Raw genomic sequence first — 23,566 nt, forward strand, 5'->3', positions numbered from 1 at the left:
ATAATTCAGTAGTAATCGAAAACTAAATTATTGTCATTTTACTAATTCAAAAGCCAAATCTAATAAAATATTTGTTATGGCTCAATTAACACTAGTGAACTGTTTAACTTTGATTTCAAAATAATTCTTGATTACTTAGTCAAGTCAATCTCCAAGATGGAAGAAACTACTCAAGTATTTTTTACCAAAAAACCATATCTTAGACTTCTTACTTTGGTTAGATACATATCATCCTTAAGAAATTAAGGTGACATTTGATTTAGAAGTTTGAGAATGAGGGAATAGATTCATTCCTAAATCTTATGTTTGGTTGATGGAAATAGAATCAAGATTTTGGAATGAAACTCAAAAATTTAGGTATGGATGAAACCCACCTCCTCCCTTGGATTTTGATAGAATGGGAATAAAAATTAAGTTTTGGACGAAAATACCCTTAGTATATTTGTTCAATTTTTCTTTCATTTCACTCTCTCTCCTTATTCTCTCTCATCATACTTTCTCTCTCCTCTTTCTATCATCACATTTTCTCTCTCAACATACTTTCTCTCTCCTTATTCTCTCTCATCACACATTCTCTACCATTTTCTCTCTATATTCTCTCTTATCACACACACTCTCATATTTTCTCTCTCTTCATTCTCTCCACATTTTTCATCATATTTTCTCTCTCATCATTCTTTCTCTCTCTTCAATCTCTCTTACCATACTCTCTCTCCATATTTTATCTCATCACACTTTCTCTCTTTTCATTCTCTTTCATCACACACTCTCTCCTCATTCTCTTTCATCACACATTCTCTACCATTTTCTCTCTATATTCTCTTTCATCACACACACTCTCTCATTATTTTCTCTCTCTTCATTCTCTCCTCATTCTCTCATCATACTTTCTCTCTCCTCAAACTCTCTTACCATACTCTCTCTCTCTCCATATTTTCCCTCATCACACTTTCTCTCTCTTCATTCTCTTCTATCACACTCTCTCTCCTTATTTTCTTTCATCACACTTTCCCTCTCTTCATTTTTTCCCATCACACTTTCTCTCTTATCACATTTTCTCATCATACTTTCTCTTCTCAATCTCTCATATTCTCTCATCACACTTTCTCTCTCTTCATTTTTTCCCATCACTCTTTCTCTCTCAACACACTTTCTCTCTCATCAAACTTTTTCTCTTCTCAATCTCTCCTATCACGCTCTCTTTCCTCATTTTCTCTCATCACACTTTCCCTGTCTTCATTTTTTTCCATCACACTTTCTCTCCCATCATACTTTTTCTCTCATCATATGTTTCTCTCACATTCAACTTTATCTTCCATCTAATTTTTTCTCTTATTTTCCTCTAAGGGTAAAAAAAAGAAATTTAAGTTGATTCCGATTAAAAATATTCAACTAACCAAATATTAATTTTAGCAATGATACCCAAGCTCATACCCATTCTCATTCCACAATACTATGATACCCATTCCCATTTCGATTCTTAGGAGAGAACCAAACGCTACCTAAGACTTCTTACCTTTACCAAATGCGCAATCCGCCTGACCTATTTAGGCTTTTTGCCTTGTCAAATGTCCAATCCACCTAGCCCATTTGAATTTCCTAACTCACCAAATGTCTGATTCCTATTTAAACATTTTGCCTTATTAAATGTCCAATCTACATGATCCATTTAGACTTCCTACACCTGTATACTTGACACATTAGATCATGTCATACATCAAAACCCCACAGATAACCAAATTAGTTCAGCACAATTCAACCCTCAAGTCTTAGCAAGTGAGTCTCAACTTCTTTCAAATAATAGTTTCTAAGACTCATGCTTATTTGCCATTACCAGTGGAAATAATCAGTGACAAACCTGTTTAAAACACAAACCCGTGGAGAAAACGCGAGGAAGCAATGAGATTACAACTAAGAAACAACTTCGCTAACCAGCTTAACCGCGAATTAATAGTCAGATGGAGTGATCACATAATCAATCTTCAATATCATTTTCACAACCTGAGTTGCGAGCAAGATCTGCTGTTGCTTTCCTATCAGCGTCTCAAATACGTTCTGCTCCTTCATGTTATTTGTCACAACATCATTGCAATCTACACCACAATGTGGATTATTCTCCTGCGCCAACCACAGGAATGCCAAAATATTAGTCTCATTTAAATCTTACATACCCTCGAAAACAACTGACAATATAATATATGAATGTTCCGCATGTACTTTATCTATGATATCATGTATAAGCCAAATCACTAGCACGTGTGAGATTAGACATAACCAGGAAACCTAAATTACAACTAAAAAATAATCATAACGGAATTAGGCACCAGGACAACTGTAAAAGATCAAAGAACTTCCATGCTTCTCTCTTTAAAGTATTCAGGAGGACTCAGAGAAATTGTAACCATCTTTATGTAAAATTTGATAATTCAACACCCCAGACTAACATTGAATGCTAAAGCATCAAACCACCCACTTCAGATCAAAAAACATAGGCATGGCATACGAGAGTAAGATGAAAGTTCACAAATTCCAAAATCAGAACAATTTGAAGCTTAAGCTTACAGCTTAATGCTTACAGCATTAATGTTATCCTTGTAGGTATGACATGCCGGTAGCATCTCTTGTTATCTCACTAATATGTTTGCAAAGCAGATGACATTATAAGTAAAAAAGAATTATTTTCACGGTTGATATACCCACAATAAAACCATAATAAACTACAGGCTAGCCCTGGGGCGCTGTCCCACGGAAATTTTCCACCAGCCACTAGGATAAATTGAGAAGCGCCCCATTTAGAGGAAAAATTCCTACAAATTCGTCATAGCTAGGAATCAAATCACGGGTGCCTCGGTGATAACTTGAATGTCCTACCGCTGCACCATAATCCCAGGGGCTATTCTAATGCTTACAGCATTAATGTTATCCTTGTAGGTATGACATGCCGGTAGCATCTCTTGTTATCTCACTACAGATGTTTGCAAAGCAGATGACATTATAAGTAAAAAAGAATTATTTTCACGGTTGATATAACCACAATAAAACCATAATAAACTACAGGCTAGCCCTGGGGCGCTGCCCCACGGAAATTTTCCACCAGCCACTAGGATAAATTGAGAAGCGCCCCATTTAGAGGAAAAATTCCTACAAATTCGTCATAGCTAGGAATCAAATCACGGGTGCCTCGGTGATAACTTGAATGTCCTACCGCTGCACCATAATCCCAGGGGTTATTCTAATGCTTACAGCATTAATGTTATCCTTGTAGGTATGACATGCCGGTAGCATCTCTTGTTATCTCACTACAGATGTTTGCAAAGCAGATGACATTATAAGTAAAAAAGAATTATTTTCACGGTTGATATAACCACAATAAAACCATAATAAACTACAGGCTAGCCCTGGGGCGCTGCCCCACGGAAATTTTCCACCAGCCACTAGGATAAATTGAGAAGCGCCCCATTTAGAGGAAAAATTCCTACAAATTCATCATAGCTAGGAATCAAATCACGGGTGCCTCGGTGATAACTTGAATGTCCTACCGCTGCACCATAATCCCAGGGGCTATTCTAATGTGAACATGTGGCAAAAAAGGCGAAATCGCTCGCCCCAGCGCCCCCGCTGCACCCGACCCAAGGTCATCACGAGGGAGGTAAATCACAGCATCCTGAGCGAGCATGTGGCAGGTGGGGTGAGTTGCACAGGGACCGGGATTTACGCCCCAACTACCCTGAGTTTCGATCCCGCGACCTCATATGGCAAGCATCCCACCACATATCAACTCAGATGACCTGTGGGATCATATTCTATTCTATTCTATTCTAATGTGAACATGTTTCTTAAACAAGGAGAGAGAGAAAGTATAACCAATTTCATTTCCCTTTATTACATTTAGGAAATGTGAACACTTAGCGAGCACTCAGCAGTATAGCATCAGTGGGTAAAGATTACCTTAATTTGCTGAGATTTAACTGCTGTAAGAGTATCAATAGGTGGGAGACCACTATTCTCTGCAAGAGCCATTGGGATAGCATCTAAAGCTTCAGCAAAGGACCTGATAGCATACTGAAGCAAGAAGCAAAAGGAGCAATTTCAGGTTTGGTGTTTAAATAACTGACTGACAGTGACTCAGAAGTTTAGATCTTTGCACCTGCTCAACCCCTGGAAATTTATCTGCAGCAGCTTCCACTGCAATTGAACAAGATATTTCAGCAGAACCACCACCATAAACAATAGAATTGTTGCAGATCAGATTCCTCGCCACACAGTGCATCATGAAGACTACGCTTTGTTTCCTCTATCATCATTCTGTTACCTGAAGTAGTGTGATTAAAGAATCACATATATAATAATTCCCCTACTTCATATTGTTACCAAAATGGTATAATTTATGAGAGGCATCTCGGTCAAATCTAAGATTTTAAAGGGGCCTTCCATGCTACAGGCTATTTGCTCGCTGCCAAGGGCATAAGCAGGCACCTAGACAATCAACACTAAAATATTAAAATAAGAAGGAAAATAAATTAAAATAAAGATGATGATACATGATAATATTACTAATCAATCAAAATAAAATTTAAAATCACAAATGAACTGTTTATAATTGAGAAGTATTACAAACAAAAACAATGAAGCATTTTATATTTCACATTGTAACAAAAAAAAATCACACCTAAATTAAAAAATATCGGTCAAAATTCGAAAAACAAATAGCTAATTTATAATTAGTGTTATGCTATAATATTAAAATATAAATAAGATAACTATGTTAAATGAACAAACTTACATTTTTTTTCTTAGACTTGTGTGGCCCACTTTGGCTGTCTAAACTAAGTTGCCTAGGCCAGTTTTTAAAGGGCTCACCTAACGAAGGCTACCTAAGTTGCCCTTTGGCGAAGCCACCTAGGCAACCGCCCAGATGGACTTTTAAAACTGATTGAATCAGAACCATACGTATACATAAATTCGCACGGGAAACAGATTCGATCAAAGATGGAACTTGGAAGAAGCACCATTAGTAATCAGATAAAGATGTAACGTTAGAGCATCCATACTAATTTTTCTATTCAAAATGTATAATTTAAGGTAAAAAAATTATTTTATTAAATTTAGATATTCACTTTTCAATACACCATATATCAATTTTCCTATTTCTTCTCAGGGAATGAAATCCATTCACTAAATTTAGAAAAGTATTGTTCATAAATGCATAATTTAGGGAATGAATAAAGTAACTGATGCAAAAAATTTTTAACTATCCCATCTAAAATTTAAGATAAAACCTTTAAATAAGACATCTGATGTGGATGCTCTTACAATTCATGAATCAATTTTACCTCTACTGACTCACTAACTTTCACAAAGTTACCTACTCTATTTCTCTCCTCTCTCCCAGAATAATTAAAAGTGTACTTACTGTCTTTATCTAGTATGTCAAAATAAGGATAAACATGCTTTTACATTTTACTAAAGGACTTCCAATCATATAATCTACGTGGTCTTGTGTACGAGAGCACTAATCAATAGTAAATTGCATCAAAATAATAAACATGCAATAAACAGGTAAATAGATGAGTAAGGTTAAGAAATTGGTATCTTCGGTTGAAGCGTCGGCGTGCCGACTGTCTTTAGAGAATTTATTACCGCTCACAGTGCAGAGGCTCTCCGGCAAAATTCCCCCAAGATCCGACAACCGCTCATATCGTCCGTAGGTGCACTCCAAAACGAACGGCGCACTCGAACTCAACCTCAGATCGCGGAACCAAACATCAGAACAAGGGAAAACTCGGAAAAGAGGAAGAAGGTAGTGCACGCACTAGAGAGGGAAGAATGCTATGCTTTGAGAGTGTGTCTAAACGAGGAACCGAGGCAGTGTATTTATACACTCTGAAGCAGTGCTTTGCCAGCGAACCGGGCAGGTGCGTCGCTTCTTCACGCGTAGACAGGGGCAGGTGCGCTGCTTCCTCACGCGCGGACAGCTGATCAAATCAGAGACTGGCAAAAACGAACCAGATTGGCAAAAACGAACTAGGCCGCCTGCAAGTGCGAGGCCCACGAGCTAGGGATTTGCACCCCCTTTGCGCGCAATGATCGCGTGCGTCGCACCCGGTTTATGGAGTGCTTTGCCAGCGAACCGGGCAGGTGCGTCGCTTCTTCACGCGCGGACAGGGGCAGGTGCGCTGCTTCCTCACGCGCGGACAGCTGATCAAATCAGAGACTAGCAAAAACGAACCAGATTGGCAAAAACGAACTAGGCCGCCTGCAAGTGCGAGGCCCACGAGCTAGGGATTTGCACCCCCTTTGCGCGCAATGATCGCGTGCGTCGCACCCGGTTTATGGAGTGCTTTGCCAGCGAACCGGGCAGGTGCGTCGCTTCTTCACGCGCGGACAGGGGCAGGTGCGCTGCTTCCTCACGCGCGGACAGCTGATCAAATCAGAGACTAGCAAAAACGAACCAGATTGGCAAAAACGAACTAGGCCGCCTGCAAGTGCGAGGCCCACGAGCTAGGGATTTGCACCCCCTTTGCGCGCAATGATCGCGTGCGTCGCACCCGGTTTATGGATTTTCGGCTCGAACCCCCCCCCCCCTGAAACCACCTGATTTGGGCTCGGCCTGCGCATGCGTGTAGACCCTCTTAACATTGCTAAGCAAGGATGAAAGGACTCCATATATAAGCTCTTCCAACCTTCTTGACTTAGCAATGTGAGACTAAATGCATACACATATGCATTACCAAAAAACAAAAAGAATACTTTGAATTAAAACTCAACATTATGATCATACAGGTATAAATCTCCAGAACAGTTATCATCCTAAGCTCAATAGACCCCTACCCCAATCATCCAGTCCCAAGCATCTAAAACCTTTTGCTAATAATTTTCAACACTATTCACAGTTTGGAGATTCTCATTCATCAAATAAGCATATTGCAAAGTGCCAGATCCAATGAAAAGATGATGAATGGGCAGACGAATATTTTTATAAGTTCTCATTTTGTCTGTTCATTTGCTTAAATGGATCATTGAAATGATCCGTCCATTTACATAATCAATTGCAATGTTAAGTCAAAGAACGGATTAACAAAATTGGAAAAATAATAATATCCTCCACTCTGTAACTCCTTTCCTCTCTTATCTCACATTCCATTTGGTCAACCTTCAAACCTTCCCTTATTCCAATTGTAAGAAAGACAAAGATCTCAAATCAGACATGGAAGGCGACCATTTGAGCTATACAAATGAATTAGAAAGGAGCCATCTGAAACAGAAAGCATATGAAAATATATTATGTTGATTAGCAGCCTTGGATTATGCTCATTCTGGCTGCTAGTTCTGAGCCTAAAAGAGATTCCCTGCCCACTAGCTTGAATAATATAGTTTCTCGAACTAACTTTATGAGAATAATGATAAGTCAAGGTACATTGAGGCATGTTTATCATGCCTTCCTTAGAAAGAATGAATGCCCAGGCCACTGAGGGTCTATAGGGATGCCGAGCACAAAAAAACTAATGATGGGTCCCAAAGGCCAATATTCTAAGATTGTGAATATAATGTAGGAAGAGGTGTTTTTCCTCCCTTATGTGAGGCCAGATCCCCATCTACAAAAAAGTGGATTAGGGGATAGACTATTTGTAATTGTGGTTGGATCGTGGTCGCAATCCGGTCGCAATTGGTTGCGATCCCTCTATGGGTTTACCGTCCCCCCAAGTTATAGTTTGGATCGGGACGGATGGTTGGAGGTCGCCTCCCACTCAGCGCTTGGCAGCCTGGCCACTTGCCCACTGTCGGTGGCTTCCGGCCACCCGTCCCGACCCAAACTATAATCTGAGGAGATGGTGAACCCGGGAGAAATCATAACCAATTGTGACCGGATCGCGGCCATAATCCGACCGGTCTCCCCTTATGTGCACCTATGGATAATCTATGGGGAAAAAATTAACTCCTAAAGGAGCATGTTTTGTATGACCTGAGTGAATTCCAATTTTTCTCAAAGTCAGATCAGCATGCAGCATATTCAGGCTATATTCCTCTGTTTCTAAAACCTTAGCAGCTGATAGCTTCAAACAGCCTATCAATTAAGGTTGACTTCTGCAGAAAGCAGTTAAAAGTGAAAAACGCTTCCCTGAACCAGTAGGGAGAAGGAATCTAAAGACAATCTTCAGTTTGCCAAATTATTAGGGGCTCCAACAGAAGCCCGTCTTAAACACTTCCCTGACTACCAACCAGATAGGAATCCATACCTAATGGTTTTCCATAAGGAGCCAAATTGGGAGATTAATCTTCCCCATTGTAAGATACAGGGCCTTGTACATCAATCAAAGTGAGATTTCTTTTTGGTATAGGAATATATGGCTCTAATGAACCCACATTGGAGTTCATAAAATCAGCTGACCATTCAATCCTATGGCAATAGAGATAATATATATTTTGGATTCCTTATTGCCTATTGCCATCAAATTGAAAAGAACTTGGTTACCTAATATCTATGGATAAGCACATTTACATGTACAAGTCATGCTAGAATAGAATCTTATTAGAAATAGGAGCATATGGACTTAATCAAATCAATATGGAATTTTAATGTCAAGCTTGACCTAACTAGATCATTGATACTCAGACTCTTTATCTATCATCTCCATACTCATGTCACATACTTGACACACTCTAAGTGACATTTAATACATCTATTGATCAGACGTAAAAGATTCTAGAGATGGCCTGCCACTCGAAAACTGATACTCTAAGTGACATTTAATATTTATATTGGTTAAATGTAAAAAAATATATCTAGAAATAGCTATGTAAGACATTCGAAGTCAGATATTCGTATGCAAGTTCGAGGAATATAGAACTAGAATGGATAGTCAAGCAATTCAAATTAAGAAGATAACTCGATGCCTTTGGCTAATCAAAATTCGAGCCATGAGGCTCTACCCACTTATTCACTAGACCAAGCTATAAATTTAAATTTGTTTTATCGATTCCCCTTCCAAGACGCATTGCAAGAATTAGGCGAGGATACTCAAAATTCCATTCTCATTTTAATTTGAAAATTTTAAATTGGATTAAAAATTGAATTTACTTTTTATAGTCCTTAAATTTTATTTTTTTTTAAAGTACAATATATTGTTTTTTCATTCACTACACTTGAAGATTGGTCCTTTCCTTATAGGCTCTACCAATAGTCAGGAAAAGAGGGAACTTGTGAAGAAGGGAAAAAGCATTTTAGCAATCTCCTCTCTTTCTGAGCCTTACTATATTCTTTTTTTAAGTAAATATCCGCAGGTTTGTCAAGGGCATAAATACACATAATGCCCAATCTGATACTGGGTTTTCAATTTATGTAATCAATAAATGCCTAAGCTTTTGGTAGGTCTTAAGTACACCCCTTAGCTCTTCTTTTGTTTGTTAACGAAATGTTAGCTTTCCTCAACGCATGCAGATTTGATCCTCGACTCCACTATGGTTTGCACCTTATTGGCTATTCAGCATATTTTTTTTAATATGATACCAACACAATCCCCAACTCCACTACAACTTTCTCTTTAATGCCTTTTAACCAATAGGACATTGTAGAGCAGTTTTTGCTAAAACTCAAGCACTTTCGTAAAAGCTTTCTTCTAATATGAAACTTTTGAGCATTCAAAAATGCCAAAGTGCATGGCTTTAAGATTGCACTATAAGAGATTGCTTCATCCAAAGTGCATGGCTTTGTTTAGTACAATCCAATTTTCTGGATGAAAAGGCATTAGATATTCCATCTTCTAAAACCAACACTTAAGGCCTAGTTCCTTGGAGAAATGGTCAGTTAAAAGGATGGCTATACAGAAAAGTAAAGCTGAAGGATGGATGTATAAAAAAAGTTGGAAAGCTAACAGGGAGGATGGCAAGAAAATATTCATTGAGTTGTCTCTTTGAATGATTGTAAATGAAGAGGGTGGATCACTTTTATATGATCACAAGTGGTAATTAGTCTACCATTTGATTTTGGGTGGATGAGTTCCAAGAATATATAATGGTTTTAAATCTCCTATTGTGACAGGCAGCACGGTCAAAATATATCATTCCAATAAATTACTAAAGCTCAATACCACGCATTGTTATCTCAATAATGTCAATGAGAACTGTGTCGTTCTAACTATCAACTCTCTTTTACATGCTATAAAATGTGTCAACATGAATTGAAAGTGTTTATTATATTTTTAGCTTTGTCCATGCGATACAATATCAAAAAAATATTCCATTTTATATGGGAGTTGGGTATATAGTTGTGTTCTCTTCTTATCCAGCTTTTTCATATCCTTCCACCTTTCCCATCTCCACCAACACCATACATTAAACCACCAATACACTAACGGAACAATATTGTTTCAGTCAAAGTCTGAGACTTCAGTAGGATTTGAGATTTTGAATCTTGGAATAGATTCTTAAATTTATTAATTCAAAAATTTATCTTTCCTCTCTATTCATTAAAAAAAGCAAGAGTTAGATGATTCTTCCTTCAATTTATGTGTCAACTTTAATTCATCCTTTAACTTAGGTCTTCAAGAAGACAATCCTTTAATGTTGCTTAATGTCAAATACCTTTGCTCTTACTAGACAAGGCTCATATAAACAGTCCCCATTACATTCCACAATGTAAATTAAAAGGCTATCTCAAACATCGGCATCTAAAGAGTGCCAGAGTGAATTGATAAAGTTGAATTTTAACAAAGATTCATTGGTCATTACAATAAAATTCAAATTATTAACATTTTGTATTACAATAAAGTTGAAATCCATAGTTTCCTCATCGCTAAAAGCAAGTCCTTTTCCCCTTGACTCAATCTCGTATAAAAATGTTCTTCATTCCTTACACTCGAGATAAAAATATGGGTAAAGAAAACCAATCTAGAATTCACATTTTAGTGATTTAATAGGTTAAAACATTTCAACATTTGTTTTCAGTGCGTTAATTTGCATTTTCCCTTCATTTCCTTTCATAGAAGAAAGGGAGAGAAGTAAAAGAATTTTTTTTCGGTTTACTCTCATTCGATTTAGGCAGAAAACTCAAATTAGCAAGCAAGGGAGCTCAAATTCAAACTTCGAGAATTTCAAAATATTTTTTTTTCAAATATATTTTCCATTAATGTTTTTATATGCTTTTAATAACAAAATAGTTTCCTACACTCTTTCCTTCCTTGTAGGAAGATGTCAGGTACTTTAGACCATCACTTTTCTTTTTTCTAGTAGTACAAATACAATTCCATTATTTTCATATCTTTTCCCATGTATAGAAAGAAAGCCAAAGTCACTATCTTCAAATTATGTAGAAGGGACTCCAAGTACATTTATAATCCCATCAATATCCCCCCAACAAATATTCTATGTACTAAACCTAAGATCGTGTAGACCAAGTGCTTTCTCTCCCTTCAAGAAAAGATATGCAAAACAAACTAAAGTCTGCAACAACAACAACCAAGCTTTATCCCACTAGGTGGGATCGACTATATGATTCTTTTATGTCATTGAGCTCTATCTCCTGCTATATCATTATCTATACTTAAATAAATTTTATTTTGTTTTATTGTTGCTAACCAAGTCTTTTTTTGATCTTCCTCTTCCTCGCTTGATATGTATGTTTGTCATAGTTTTACATCGTCTAACTGGAGCATTTATTGGGCGTCAGTACATGCCTGTACTATCTTAAACATGTCTCTCGGAGTTTTTCCTCAATAGATGCAACTCCGACTTTCTTTTAATGCTTTCATTTCTTATTCTGTCTATTCTCGTATGTCCACACATCCATCTTAACATCCTCATCTCTGTAACTCTCATCTTCTGCTCATGTGCTCGAGTATAACCCAACATTCAGCTCTATATAACATAGCAGATCTAACTGCGGTTTTGTAGAACTTTCCTTTAAGTTTTGGAGGTACTTTACGGTCATATAAAACACTCGACGCTCTCCTTCATTTCAACCATCCTGCTTGTATTCTATGTAAGACATCTCTCTCAATCTCTCTATCATTTTACAAAAATGATCCTAAATATCTAAAGCTATCAGTTTCGGGCAACTCTTTATCATCTATCTTAACAATTGTCTCATTATATCTAATATTGCTAAACTTAATTCTATATATTCTGTCTTTATTCTATTAAGCATAAAACCTTTCTCTTCTAGTGTTTCCCGCCAAAATTCTAGTTTAGCATTTACTCCTTCACGTGTTTTATCTACCAAAATAATATCATCTGCAAATAACATGCACCACGATACTGTGTCTTGAATGTGTGCAATAAGTTCGTCCATAATTAGTACTAAAAGATAGGGACTTAGAGCTGATCTGATGTAACCCTATTTTTATTAGAAATGCTTCAATTACTCTGCTTGAAGTCTTTACTCTAGTCATTGCATCCTCGTACATATCATTAATTAGTTCAATATATGTTACAATAATACTTTTTTTTTCTAGAATTCTTTATATAATTTCTCTTGGTCTCTATCATAAGTTTTTTCTAAGTCAATCAATACCGTGTGTAGATCTTGTTTTTGCTCCTGATATTTTTTAATTAATTGTCTAAGAAGATCTATAGCTTCTATTGCCGATCTTCCAGGCATGAACCCAAATTGATTTTTGGTCACCGTTGTCTCCTTCTTTAATCTTTTTTCTATTACTTTTTCCTAAAGTTTAATGGTATGACTCATTAGTTTAATACCCCTACAGTTTGTACAATTTTGTATGTTTCCTTTGTTTTTATATAAAGGAACCAGAGTACTTATCCTCCATTGATCGGACATTTTTTCTATTTTCAATATCATATTAAATAATTTTGTAAGTCATTCAATACCTTATTTCCTTATACCTTGTTTCCCTAGACACTTCCATACTTTATCGGAATATCATCTGGTCTAACAGCTTTTCTATTGTACATCCTATTTAAAACTTGTTCTACTTCTGAAGTTTGAATTCTACGATAAAAATTTAAATTTCTATACTCATTTGACCTACTTAAATTACCTAAGTTAAGTTGGTCACCTAAACTTTCATTAAAAAGTTGATGAAAATACCTCTTCTACCACTCTTTTATTTCTCCTTCATTTACTAGTACTCTATTACATTCATCTTTAATACATTTTATTTGGATAAAATCTCTTGTCTTCCTTTCTCTCACTTTAGCTATTATATAAATGTCTCTTTCCCCTTCTTTAGTATCCAATTTTTGATATAATCGTTCAAAAATTTCATTCTTTGCTTTATTCATTACGCTCTTAACTTCTTTCTTGACTATTGCATATTTTTTTAAGTTTTTCTCGTTCTTACAAATATATAATTCCTTATAAGTTATTCGCTTTTCCTTCATTTTCTCTTATACTTTCTCATTCCACCATCAAGATTTCTTACTTAGTGGTGCATGCTCCTTTAACTCACCGAGTACACTTTTAGCTACTATTTGCCACCAATGCCTAAAGGAAATATTTTGTTCAACCTAATAGTGAGGTCAACATGGCTAAGGTTTATGATTGATGTTGTTAGCAAATTGGGTGATGTAATATCATAAAGTCAGCTGAGATTACAGAAAATTATAACATGAACAAATAAATAATCCACTACATAACAACCAAACATAGTAATAATAAGAGCTCAACATATAAACTTCAAAGATATAGTGAAGTAATAATGCTGGATGGTAAAAGACCAAATAATGTTTGCATGTGCTCTTTGGAGCTTGTACAACTCGAGATCCTTTATCAATTATCTTTAAAATGTTTGAAAAAGGTCACTATTAGCAGTTGTGGTAAGATGGCATCCACACCTATCTATCAACATTTTATAGTTCATAGATAAAATTGCTAGTCAGATGAGCCAAGTTCACCGTTCAAGATACTTGATCAGGATCGAGTAATGTGGTGTGTCATGAATAATAATCTAATAAAGGCAAAAGAAGAAAACTCTAGGTGACAAAGAGGTGATTTTCTTCTTTTGAAGAGGAACTTCAGCAATATCAGATATGTAGTAAAAAAGTAACACTCGAGAGAACAATGTTCTGAACAAGAATGAAACCTAAGAAAGTTCAGACAAACGACATCTTTCAGAAGAAAGTACCAATATATAAATTTAATCTCGTCAAAGAAACAAAATTATTAATTAACAAATTCTCACAAAATTAACATTTGTGTGAAGTGAGAACAAATTAGATTTACATTTACAGAGTTAAACAACGAAGAATCAATATACCTCCACGAATGAAAATGGTTACAGCTCTGGAGTTAGCACAATGCTCAATATATAACATTCGATCTTTGGTAGTTCCAAATGATTTCTCTCTAACTAATCCAGCCTAACCAAGTAAAGGACCAGATTAATTACCTTTAGCAAAAGTGATGCATGGAAAAATGAAAAGCAACATCAAAATATCAGTCATTTAATTTGAGAAAAAACATGGAAAGGAAATCTAAAAAAAACTTCGAATGTTTCATTAGACAAAAACAGGAATTTCTATATACACATGGAAAGGTGACATTCAAATTTCCATATAAGATTGGTGGAGAAGGTTTCATTATACATCAAAATCAAGTGCTAAAATCGTTCAAATCCTTGAGCAAAAATGTCGAAATTTAATTAATATCAAGAGCAAAAATAGTGATAAAAAAGAAAGCAAAGAACATTTTATCATGCTCCAACTTTTACCAATTAACCAAGGAGAAATTGTTTCAAAGAGAACTAATAAAGTACTAAGTACAAAGGCATATTCTAGTTGCATTTAGAAACTAAGGTCCTATTTACTAAAGAAATAGAAATTACATATAGACAACAGTGGAGAGTTAGAGAAGAGGAGGAAAATAGAAAATCACACACAAAAAAAATCTTCCCACTTGTTTCATTGAAAAGATGGAAAGATGAAGAAAAAATTCTTCCAGTTATTACTAATTCAATTCTATCATTTTCTCTAATCTTTTTATTTCCTTACGCTTCTAGAATTGAGTTTTTCCTTTTCCACTAACCATGAGAGACAAAGAGTGTGTGTTTCAAAGCAAGGATAAAATAGAGAAGAATTTTCTTCCCAGTTCTGGTAACATAAGATAGGAAAGAAAAAAATCCACTTTGATCGATCTGCACTTTTACTTTCCAAGTATGCAACATCTTGTAAATGATCTTACCACTGCTCTAAGGAAGCATTGCAACCATGCTTGGCATGAAGCCTCTAAATAACTACTAAATTGTTGTAGTACCAAGAAACACAGCAATCACTAAGTAGAAAACCAAAAACTCAAGGTGCGAAAAATGTTAGTAATTGAAAGATGAAATGACAAGAGGGACTAGTGTTCTTTTCAAGGACCTAAACATAACCAATTTTCCTTAAAACATAGCAAAAATTAATCCATTCCTGAACTTAAGTAAACTTAGAAATAAATACCATATGCTCTCGATAACTTATTCCAAAAAAAAAAAAATACATTAACCAAAATAAAGTTGCAATTTTTAAAACCAATAAAATTCAAACTTCCTAATCTGAACTGCATCACTTGTGTCCTCAGATGAAATTCATGCAACGATGATTTTCTACTTAAGAACAAATCTAAGCAAATCAAATGTTATTTAAGCGGTAAAGGCATTGCAGCAAAAACAAGCAAAATGCACCACTATTGGGACCACTGAAATGTAGTCAGGTCAGCCTATGTCAAAAACCAAATTTTCTTAGAAATCTACCGTGCCTAAAATGCACAATGAGCAATAGTTAGATTTGCAAGTTTCAAATAGAAATTTACCAAAGATCAAATACTTAGGGATTTGGCTTTACAAAATACTTAATCTAGATTTTCAATAATAGGTGCCCTCTCAATGCCCTTGAGTTGTTAGAGTAGAAAATTTCACGTCACAATTTAGTCTCACACAAATAGTTCACAAACTAGTGATAGCAAACAAGTTGGATCTGGTCCAGCTTGATTCGACATGATCTAAGTCATCTCACACAAATATGCATGAACTAGTGATGGCAAATAAGTCACGTTACCCACAGCCCACCATGACCCAACACAGTATAGGTCGTGCCCCACACAATCTGTCAAAATTTGATTGAATCTTGTTAAGCCCTTTCTAGTGGGTCAAGCAATGCAGTAGGGGCTCAACCCATGTACAGGACCAAGCATGGCACGCATGCGTAGTAGGACCCGTGTAGGTTATATTAAGGGTTAGTCCAAATGTAAAAAAGACCAAAATACCCTATTTTTTTTTTAAAAAAATGTATATTTTAGTGGACTTAAACTCATGGATTAAAATATTGTGTCGAGCCAGTCGAAACGGGCGAAACATTTCGTTCCGCCCATCGATTAGCACGACCCGACAACAGGCCCCACAGTAATCGTGCAGATGTCATGCGACCCCAGGAGCCATGCCGAAGGGGTCGTTCGATCCTATGGCCACACCAGAGAGGTCAACTGGTCATGCGGATGAGTTTTTTAATTAAAATTGAGATCATATGTGTTAATTATGTGATAGGAATAGTCTAAAGAGACTTAATTAAACCCTAATAAAATTATCTAATTAATTATATATTTTATTTATTTTAATTCTAAAAATATACAATATTTTTTATTTATCTCCATATTTTGTTCCTTTTTAAACAATTTTTTTAAATATTTTATTTTATATTTAAAAAGTACCGTGGATGAGTCGCACGACTCCCTCGGAGGGGTCCTGTGAGGGGGCTAAGGGGTTTTAATTAAAATTTAAGTTGATCATCTTAATCAATTCTTAACTATGATAGGGATAAAAAAACTTAATTAAACCCTAATAAAATTATCTAATTAACTATATATTTTATTTATTTTAATCTAAAAATATATAATAAAAAATTTATTTATCTCTATATTTTTTATTTTTAAAAATATATATATTTTTTATTTTTAAATATTTATGTTAAATATTTTTTTAGTTAATATATTTTATATTTAAAAAATATCGAAATCATATTGACGCTATACAATATTATACTGAAATTGTATTATTCAAGTCATATGTAGTTTGCTGAAGATTTTAAACCATACTAATTAAAGTACCTCGTAGAAAAACTCACCCCTTATGTCTCATCTAAAAGACTCACAATCTCTTATTTTCATTCTCTAAACTCATATTCCCTCGTCCCTCATTTTCTTACCTCACATTTTCTAATTTTCTTATTTTTTATTTTTATTATTTATTTTATAATATTTTTAAACTTTATATTAGGATACGATGGATGGCCATCATCATACTTCTAGTGTTGTACAAACTAAACCCTCCTTTGTGGTTGGAAATGTTTGATCCTTTTACAACCATGAATATAGATCTCAACCTATTTTGTATATGTGCCCCAAGGGATCCAACAATCACCATTCAATCCATGGGTCAATGTCCCCTAGAGTTGCTACTCAAGTTGAACAAGGGCAAGGCTTAAAGGCTACCATTACCAACAAGACTAGTGTTGGCGTGATCCAATATTCATCCACATATGATTGACACATCAGCACAAAAACATGTCAAGTAGCATAAGTTTCAAAAATGTATTAAAATGGTACATTTCCACCATGTTCGGGTATGATATGAGATTTCAAATCATAATCTACTTCATTGTCACTTTTTAACTATAGTTGCATTCATTAAAAAAACAACACTTCCAAAGGCAGTTTTACATTAAACAGAATAAATTTCTGCATATAAAAGTCATAAAAACTCTACAATAAAGTAGTCCAAGCATAAGTTGATTGACTAAGCACTTATCTCCAAATCTCAAATTGTTAGGAAAGACAATTTCTATTTTTAACGCTTCTGCTTCATGCTTCATGTGTGGTGAGGATACTTAAACGAATAGCCCAAACTCAATATATTAACTAATGAAAATGAAATAACTACAAGAAAAAAGGGTAGAAATTTTTTATAAATCAGCTCTCAAATATTGAATTATCAACAAACAAATTGGCCAACAATCAGAGTGCAGAAATTTCTAGTACTTATCAAAATCTTAGAGCACTTGGTACCAAACTCAATTAATTGTTTGATAAGAAGAAAACTAATTAACATGCAGCATATATACCTTGCATTTTTGAACCATATCATCAAAGTATTTCTGCTTCTGCAGATGTAAGGTCTGAAAATTTTCCACAGTGTCAATGTCAATCTTATGCTTTGTCTTTGGCTTGGCTGGCTCAAATGGACATGTCAGAATAGCAATTTTAGCATCCTCAATTCTTTTAGGCATTTGAGGATGGCTCATATCTTTATCAACCACAATACCATAAATAAGTTCTGTGTCTTCCAATTTTCCACCAACTTTCCCTTCAACCTTGATCAATTCCAAATTAACATCTTTCCTCTCTAGATCTGCAACAGCGAGAACTGCCTTAACAGCAATCTCAGCTAATTCACGCTTGCAGCGGTTAACACTGTATCATGAACATGTAAGGTTAGGCATTAGATAAGCATATGATAGTGTTGGAAATTTGAATGGAATAAAGAGGTGGAGATGAAGAGATTTTATTGTATATGAGTTTAGTTCCACATTAGAAGTCTCTTGGTTTTATTGTTGGTTTAAATTATGACACATGCATTGATGTTGTAAATATATGCATGGAGAGAGACTCTCTCACGGGTGGGTGCAAATCTAGGGCCCGGATTATACTGAACCAAGGTTGACTCGTGTTACTTTATTCCAAAATCTACCAATAGAGAGCTGATTTGAGATAGGATATCAGCCATACATAATTAAATCAACAGAACAACAAACAAGGTCTTCCAGAGAAAACGATAATTCAGTGTCAAGTATTTAAGAACCTACGCGTCCTAAGAAAATACACATCCTGTTATACTATACAACCTTGTCCTTCATTGTATGCTCAAGTATTTTAGATCACTTCTCTTTGATAAATCTACTCTTAATGATATACCATCTACAGTCGTCTACAATTATCATACACTCATCAATGAAATTTTTTCTTGCAACTTGATAACAATTATTAGCAATAATATTAGTCCCATACTCAAAAAATTCAAATAACAAAGGAATGACTCATGCGGAATGAGTATGAGCAGAACACATCCATGATCTTGCATGGACATGATGTGATATTAGCCTATATACCCATATTTTATGCATGCAATGACCAAGTTAAAGAACAAGAAGAGAGAGGTAACAAGCTTGTACCTCCCTTGCAACCCCTTAGATCCCGCCCACTATTTAACTGAAAACTGCAAAGTTGGAACTGAATAGAAAGGTTAAATTGCTGGGGCCAGTTTACAAACTTGACCACATAACTTTGATGCACTAAGATACACAGCATCAGAAATAAAAATGTGCAAGGTAATAACAAGATTTCATTAGAGTAATTGAACCATTCATGGACATGACTAAGTGAAATATATCATCAGATTATGTTCATTCTTTAAAGTGCAAAAGATGTCCAAAAAAAAAGGCATTAAAAAACAAGTTGAAGTAATCAACAGAATGCTCGGGTCGTTAAGGTAATAACACGTGCCACCAACAGACAACATGATCGGCGGCATAGTCAGGCAGTGGATCGTACGACGGAAGTTTCCACAGTCATGTCAGAGATATGCTCGGGTTGTTAAGGTATGTTGTCAGGAACACTTTCCTGACATGTCTTTTCAGAGGGAGCTTTGAGAAGCGTGCACACTTCGAGGAGTGTGTACGGGTATCCCCGGAGCACTATATAAAGGGCCCAAGCTTCAACGGAGGTATGCGGGGTCGGCCCCTTGGGCAGCTCAACTGGCGGCCCAACTGGCGGCCCAACTGGCGGCCCAACTGGCGACCCCTTATGTCGTCGACCGACGACCCTCGGTCGTGCCGTTACTCACTAGGTCTTCCCACCCCTGGCCAGTGGATTTTTACATTCCCCAGGATTCGAACTCTAGACCTCCAGGCTAAGTACTAGAGTTTATGAATCCTAGTAGCCAAGTGAGCGACCTTTTTATTGCAACGACCCGACCCCTCGGCCCCTTGGGCGGCCCAACTGGCAGCCCATTTGGCGACCCTTTGGCTGCCCCTTAGGCAGTCTAACTGGCGGCCCAACTGGCGACCCCTTATGTCATCGACCGACGATCCTCGACCGTGCCGTTACTCACTAGGTCTTCCCACCCTTGGGCAGTGAATTTTTTGCCTTCCCCAGATTCGAACTCTAGACCTCCAAGCTAAATACTAGAGTTTATGAATCCTAGTAGCCAAGTGAGTGACCGCTCACTTGGCTACCAGGATTCATAAACTCTAGTACTTAGCCTGGAGATTTAAAGTTCGAATCCTGGGGAAGGCAAAAATTCACTGGTCAGGGATGGAAAGACCTTGTGAGTAACGACATACGCCTGAGGGTCGTCGGTCGACGACATAAGGGGCCACCAAATGGACCGCCAGTTGGGCCGCCCAAGGGGCCAAGGGGTCGGGTTGTTATAGCGCCACATCCCCAGCATCCATCGCCTCGACTCTCAGACATGATCAATAATGTGTATCCTGCTTGTTCCTGTTTAATTATAGCAATCCATTCGATAAGTTTATGTGACTAAAAAAATTAATCAATTGAGACATTATAGTAGTGATTAAAATTTTTTAAAAAATGATTAAAAGTTTTATGATCAAAATTTGATGTTCTTAATATAATCTACTCAATTGATATTTGAGAGTGTAAATATAATTAGGAGAACTCGACGAACACACAGGACATGATTTTATGTCATTCCGAGCTCTCTAGGTTCATCAATAAATTTTGGTCAAAATCGGCTAATGAACTAGATAACTCAAAATGATATGAAACAAGATTTTATGTGCTCGTCTAGTTCTCTTATTTATTTACATGCTCTTAAGTATCAATTCGATACATCATACTGAGAGCAACAAATATTTTAATACAAATCAAATTTTTGTTTAGCCAAAATGAATTAATGGATCTAGAGAGCGCATAATGAGTTATTCTCAGTATATTTATGTCCTTAAATACCAATTTGATATAATTTATTAAGAGTTTAATTTGGAGAGCAAAAGTGAACCGGCAAAGGGGTTAATTTAAATATTTTTAAAATTACCTATGCGAATTTAAACCACTTGATTTAGTAATTTTAATTGTTTGCTAAACTAGTGTACTATTTAATCCAAAATTCAAGCTCTTTTTCTCGAGTTTTGACGCATTTATATTCGTAAGACTCGCACAGCAATAATTCAATCAATATTTTGATATAAAGAACGGTTTGAGGTTAGTATCACGTTGACATTGTGACGGTGGCTAGTATTTTTGGTGAAATCTATCAGAAATTGGACAGATGAAATTTCAATATATAAGGATGTCCGGTTTGACATATGAAAAATTTCAGTAGACAAGACGATCAGATATGAGATACCAAACAAACAGATAAGAAATCCCAATAAATTAGTTAGATTAGACATTGAGCATTTAAGAAATTATGATAGAGCTAGCAAGATAATCGAATGCAGATAGATGGTTGTAAAAGGTAATTTACTTATAAATTAAGTAGATAAAGCAAGTTAATTTATTACGAGTTCCAAAATCAATTATCAAAAAGATAGCTCGATAGAATATCAAATTAGCAATGGATAACAAACTAATTAATTACAGTCGAATGATAACAAAGTTAATGAAGTAATTGGTCAAAGGATTAAAAATTCAAATCTAATTGACTGATAAAATTTTTTTAGCAGTTGACATTTTTTTATCAAACCCGTTCGGTCACACCAAATTCTTGGTCAATTCAGATCCTAGGTCATATGAGTTAGGTCTGTGCTTCGTGTGTATTCCAGTCGTCTGGAACCGATTTCAATCATTCGGACCTCTCGAATAGTTCGACTCTAAACCTGTTTAGAGATAAATATTACAAGTGCATAGGCCGACTAGATCCATTCTGATCGCTTGAAGCTCTGACTTAAGTCAACTACGACGTAGGATCAATTATTTTTTGTTTCCAATTTATTTCATCTTTCTAAACTCCTACAATGTTCTTGTTGACGACAATTTCTAAGAATTTGAGCGTCGGTCAAATTTCTTGTAACTTACTAGCTAGATTTGGAACCAAAGATATATTGAATAGATGTAAAATGCTACATTTAGGTGAGAATTTATAAATATGTTTTCTTATTTCTATACGTAACTCTATTGATTTTAATTGTTGTTCTATTGATTTTAATTGTTGTTGATGGAAAATAAGTGTGTATAAATAAGAGTGTTTAGATAATTGAAAACAGGAGATTTTAAGTACTATTTTAAATTTGGAAGAATTATGTAAAAAGGTTGCTAAGCAGCTCAAAAGAGCCCGGTAAAGTAGAAATAGAAGTGGATGAGTATCAAATGAATAGATACTTTAACAATTAAAATAGAATGAGAAAAAGTAAATTGATTAATGTCACTAGTGAGTAGTGATAGTTTAGAATAATTAGAAAATTATAAAAATGAAACATTTCATTTTGAAAAAAATGATTAATCAGGTTTGACAATGAATTTTCCAACAAGTCTTATAATATAAGAAGCTTGAATACTTACTTGAATATTGAGTTACATTTCCATATGATCCATGCTAATATTCGTATTTTCATAATCATGCAAAAAATAACGGATTAACCTTAGTTCTTAATTTAGGCATTATTTTTTCCTTCCTAAAAAGAATAAAGAAACGCTAATGATAAGCCTTTGAGCCAATGAAATTAGTAATATTATCCATAAACGTATTGAACAATATACTAGAGAAGTAAAGATTGTGAATATCAATATTGTACTTCAAGTAGGCGATGGAATTACTCGTATTCATGGTCTTGATGAAATAATGGCAGGTGAATTAGTATAGTCTTAAGAGAGTACAATAGGCATTGCTTTGAATTTGGAATCAAATCATGTTGGCATTGTATTAATAAATGATAGTTTGATGATATAAGAGGGAAGTTTCGTAAAAGCAATAGGACTAATTACTTAGATATCCATGAATAAGAGTTACTTGGGTCGTGTTATAAATGTTCTGACTAAACCTATTAATGGGAGAGGTGAAATTTCAACTTTTGAATCTCAATTAATTGAATCTTCTGTCCCAAGTATTATTTTGAGATGTTCTGTATATGAGTCTATTCAAACACGACTTATTACTATTAATTATGATCCCTGTACACATCCCAATTGTACCAATTCCCTAAGGTTGATATTCAAATCGTCTCCAAACCTTTTGGCACATTTCATAACTCAATCTACACTATCAAATAAAACCCATTTGTCATAGGTGCCAACTTGACTCTTAGAGCTTCCCATAGAGCTCTTAACCTTAACCACCTTCCTAGGTGACTCAAAAGAGCCCGGACTTATGTAAAGTGGAAATAGAAATAAATGAGTATCAAATGAATAGATACTTTAAAATAGAACGAGAAAAAGTAAATTTGATTAATGCCGCCGGTGATAGTTTAGAAAAATTATAAAAATGAAACGCTTCAATTTGAACAAAAAAAAGTGATTAATCAGGTCCGACAACGAGTTTTCCAACAAGCCTTACATGGAGCTTTAGAAACTTTGAATAGTTACTTACATTTCCGTATGATCCTAATATTTGCATTCTCAGAG

At 35.4% G+C, this 23,566-nt stretch overlaps 1 pseudogene; it reads right to left on the reverse strand.

Moving 5' to 3' along the window:
• Positions 1-1,947: 1,947 nt before the first annotated feature.
• LOC121987058 lies at positions 1,948-20,423 on the reverse strand (annotated as a pseudogene).
• Between the last annotated feature and the right edge of the window lie 3,143 nt (positions 20,424-23,566).

Source organism: Zingiber officinale, chromosome 5B, assembly GCF_018446385.1.
Source record: "Zingiber officinale cultivar Zhangliang chromosome 5B, Zo_v1.1, whole genome shotgun sequence".
NCBI lineage: Eukaryota > Viridiplantae > Streptophyta > Magnoliopsida > Zingiberales > Zingiberaceae > Zingiber > Zingiber officinale.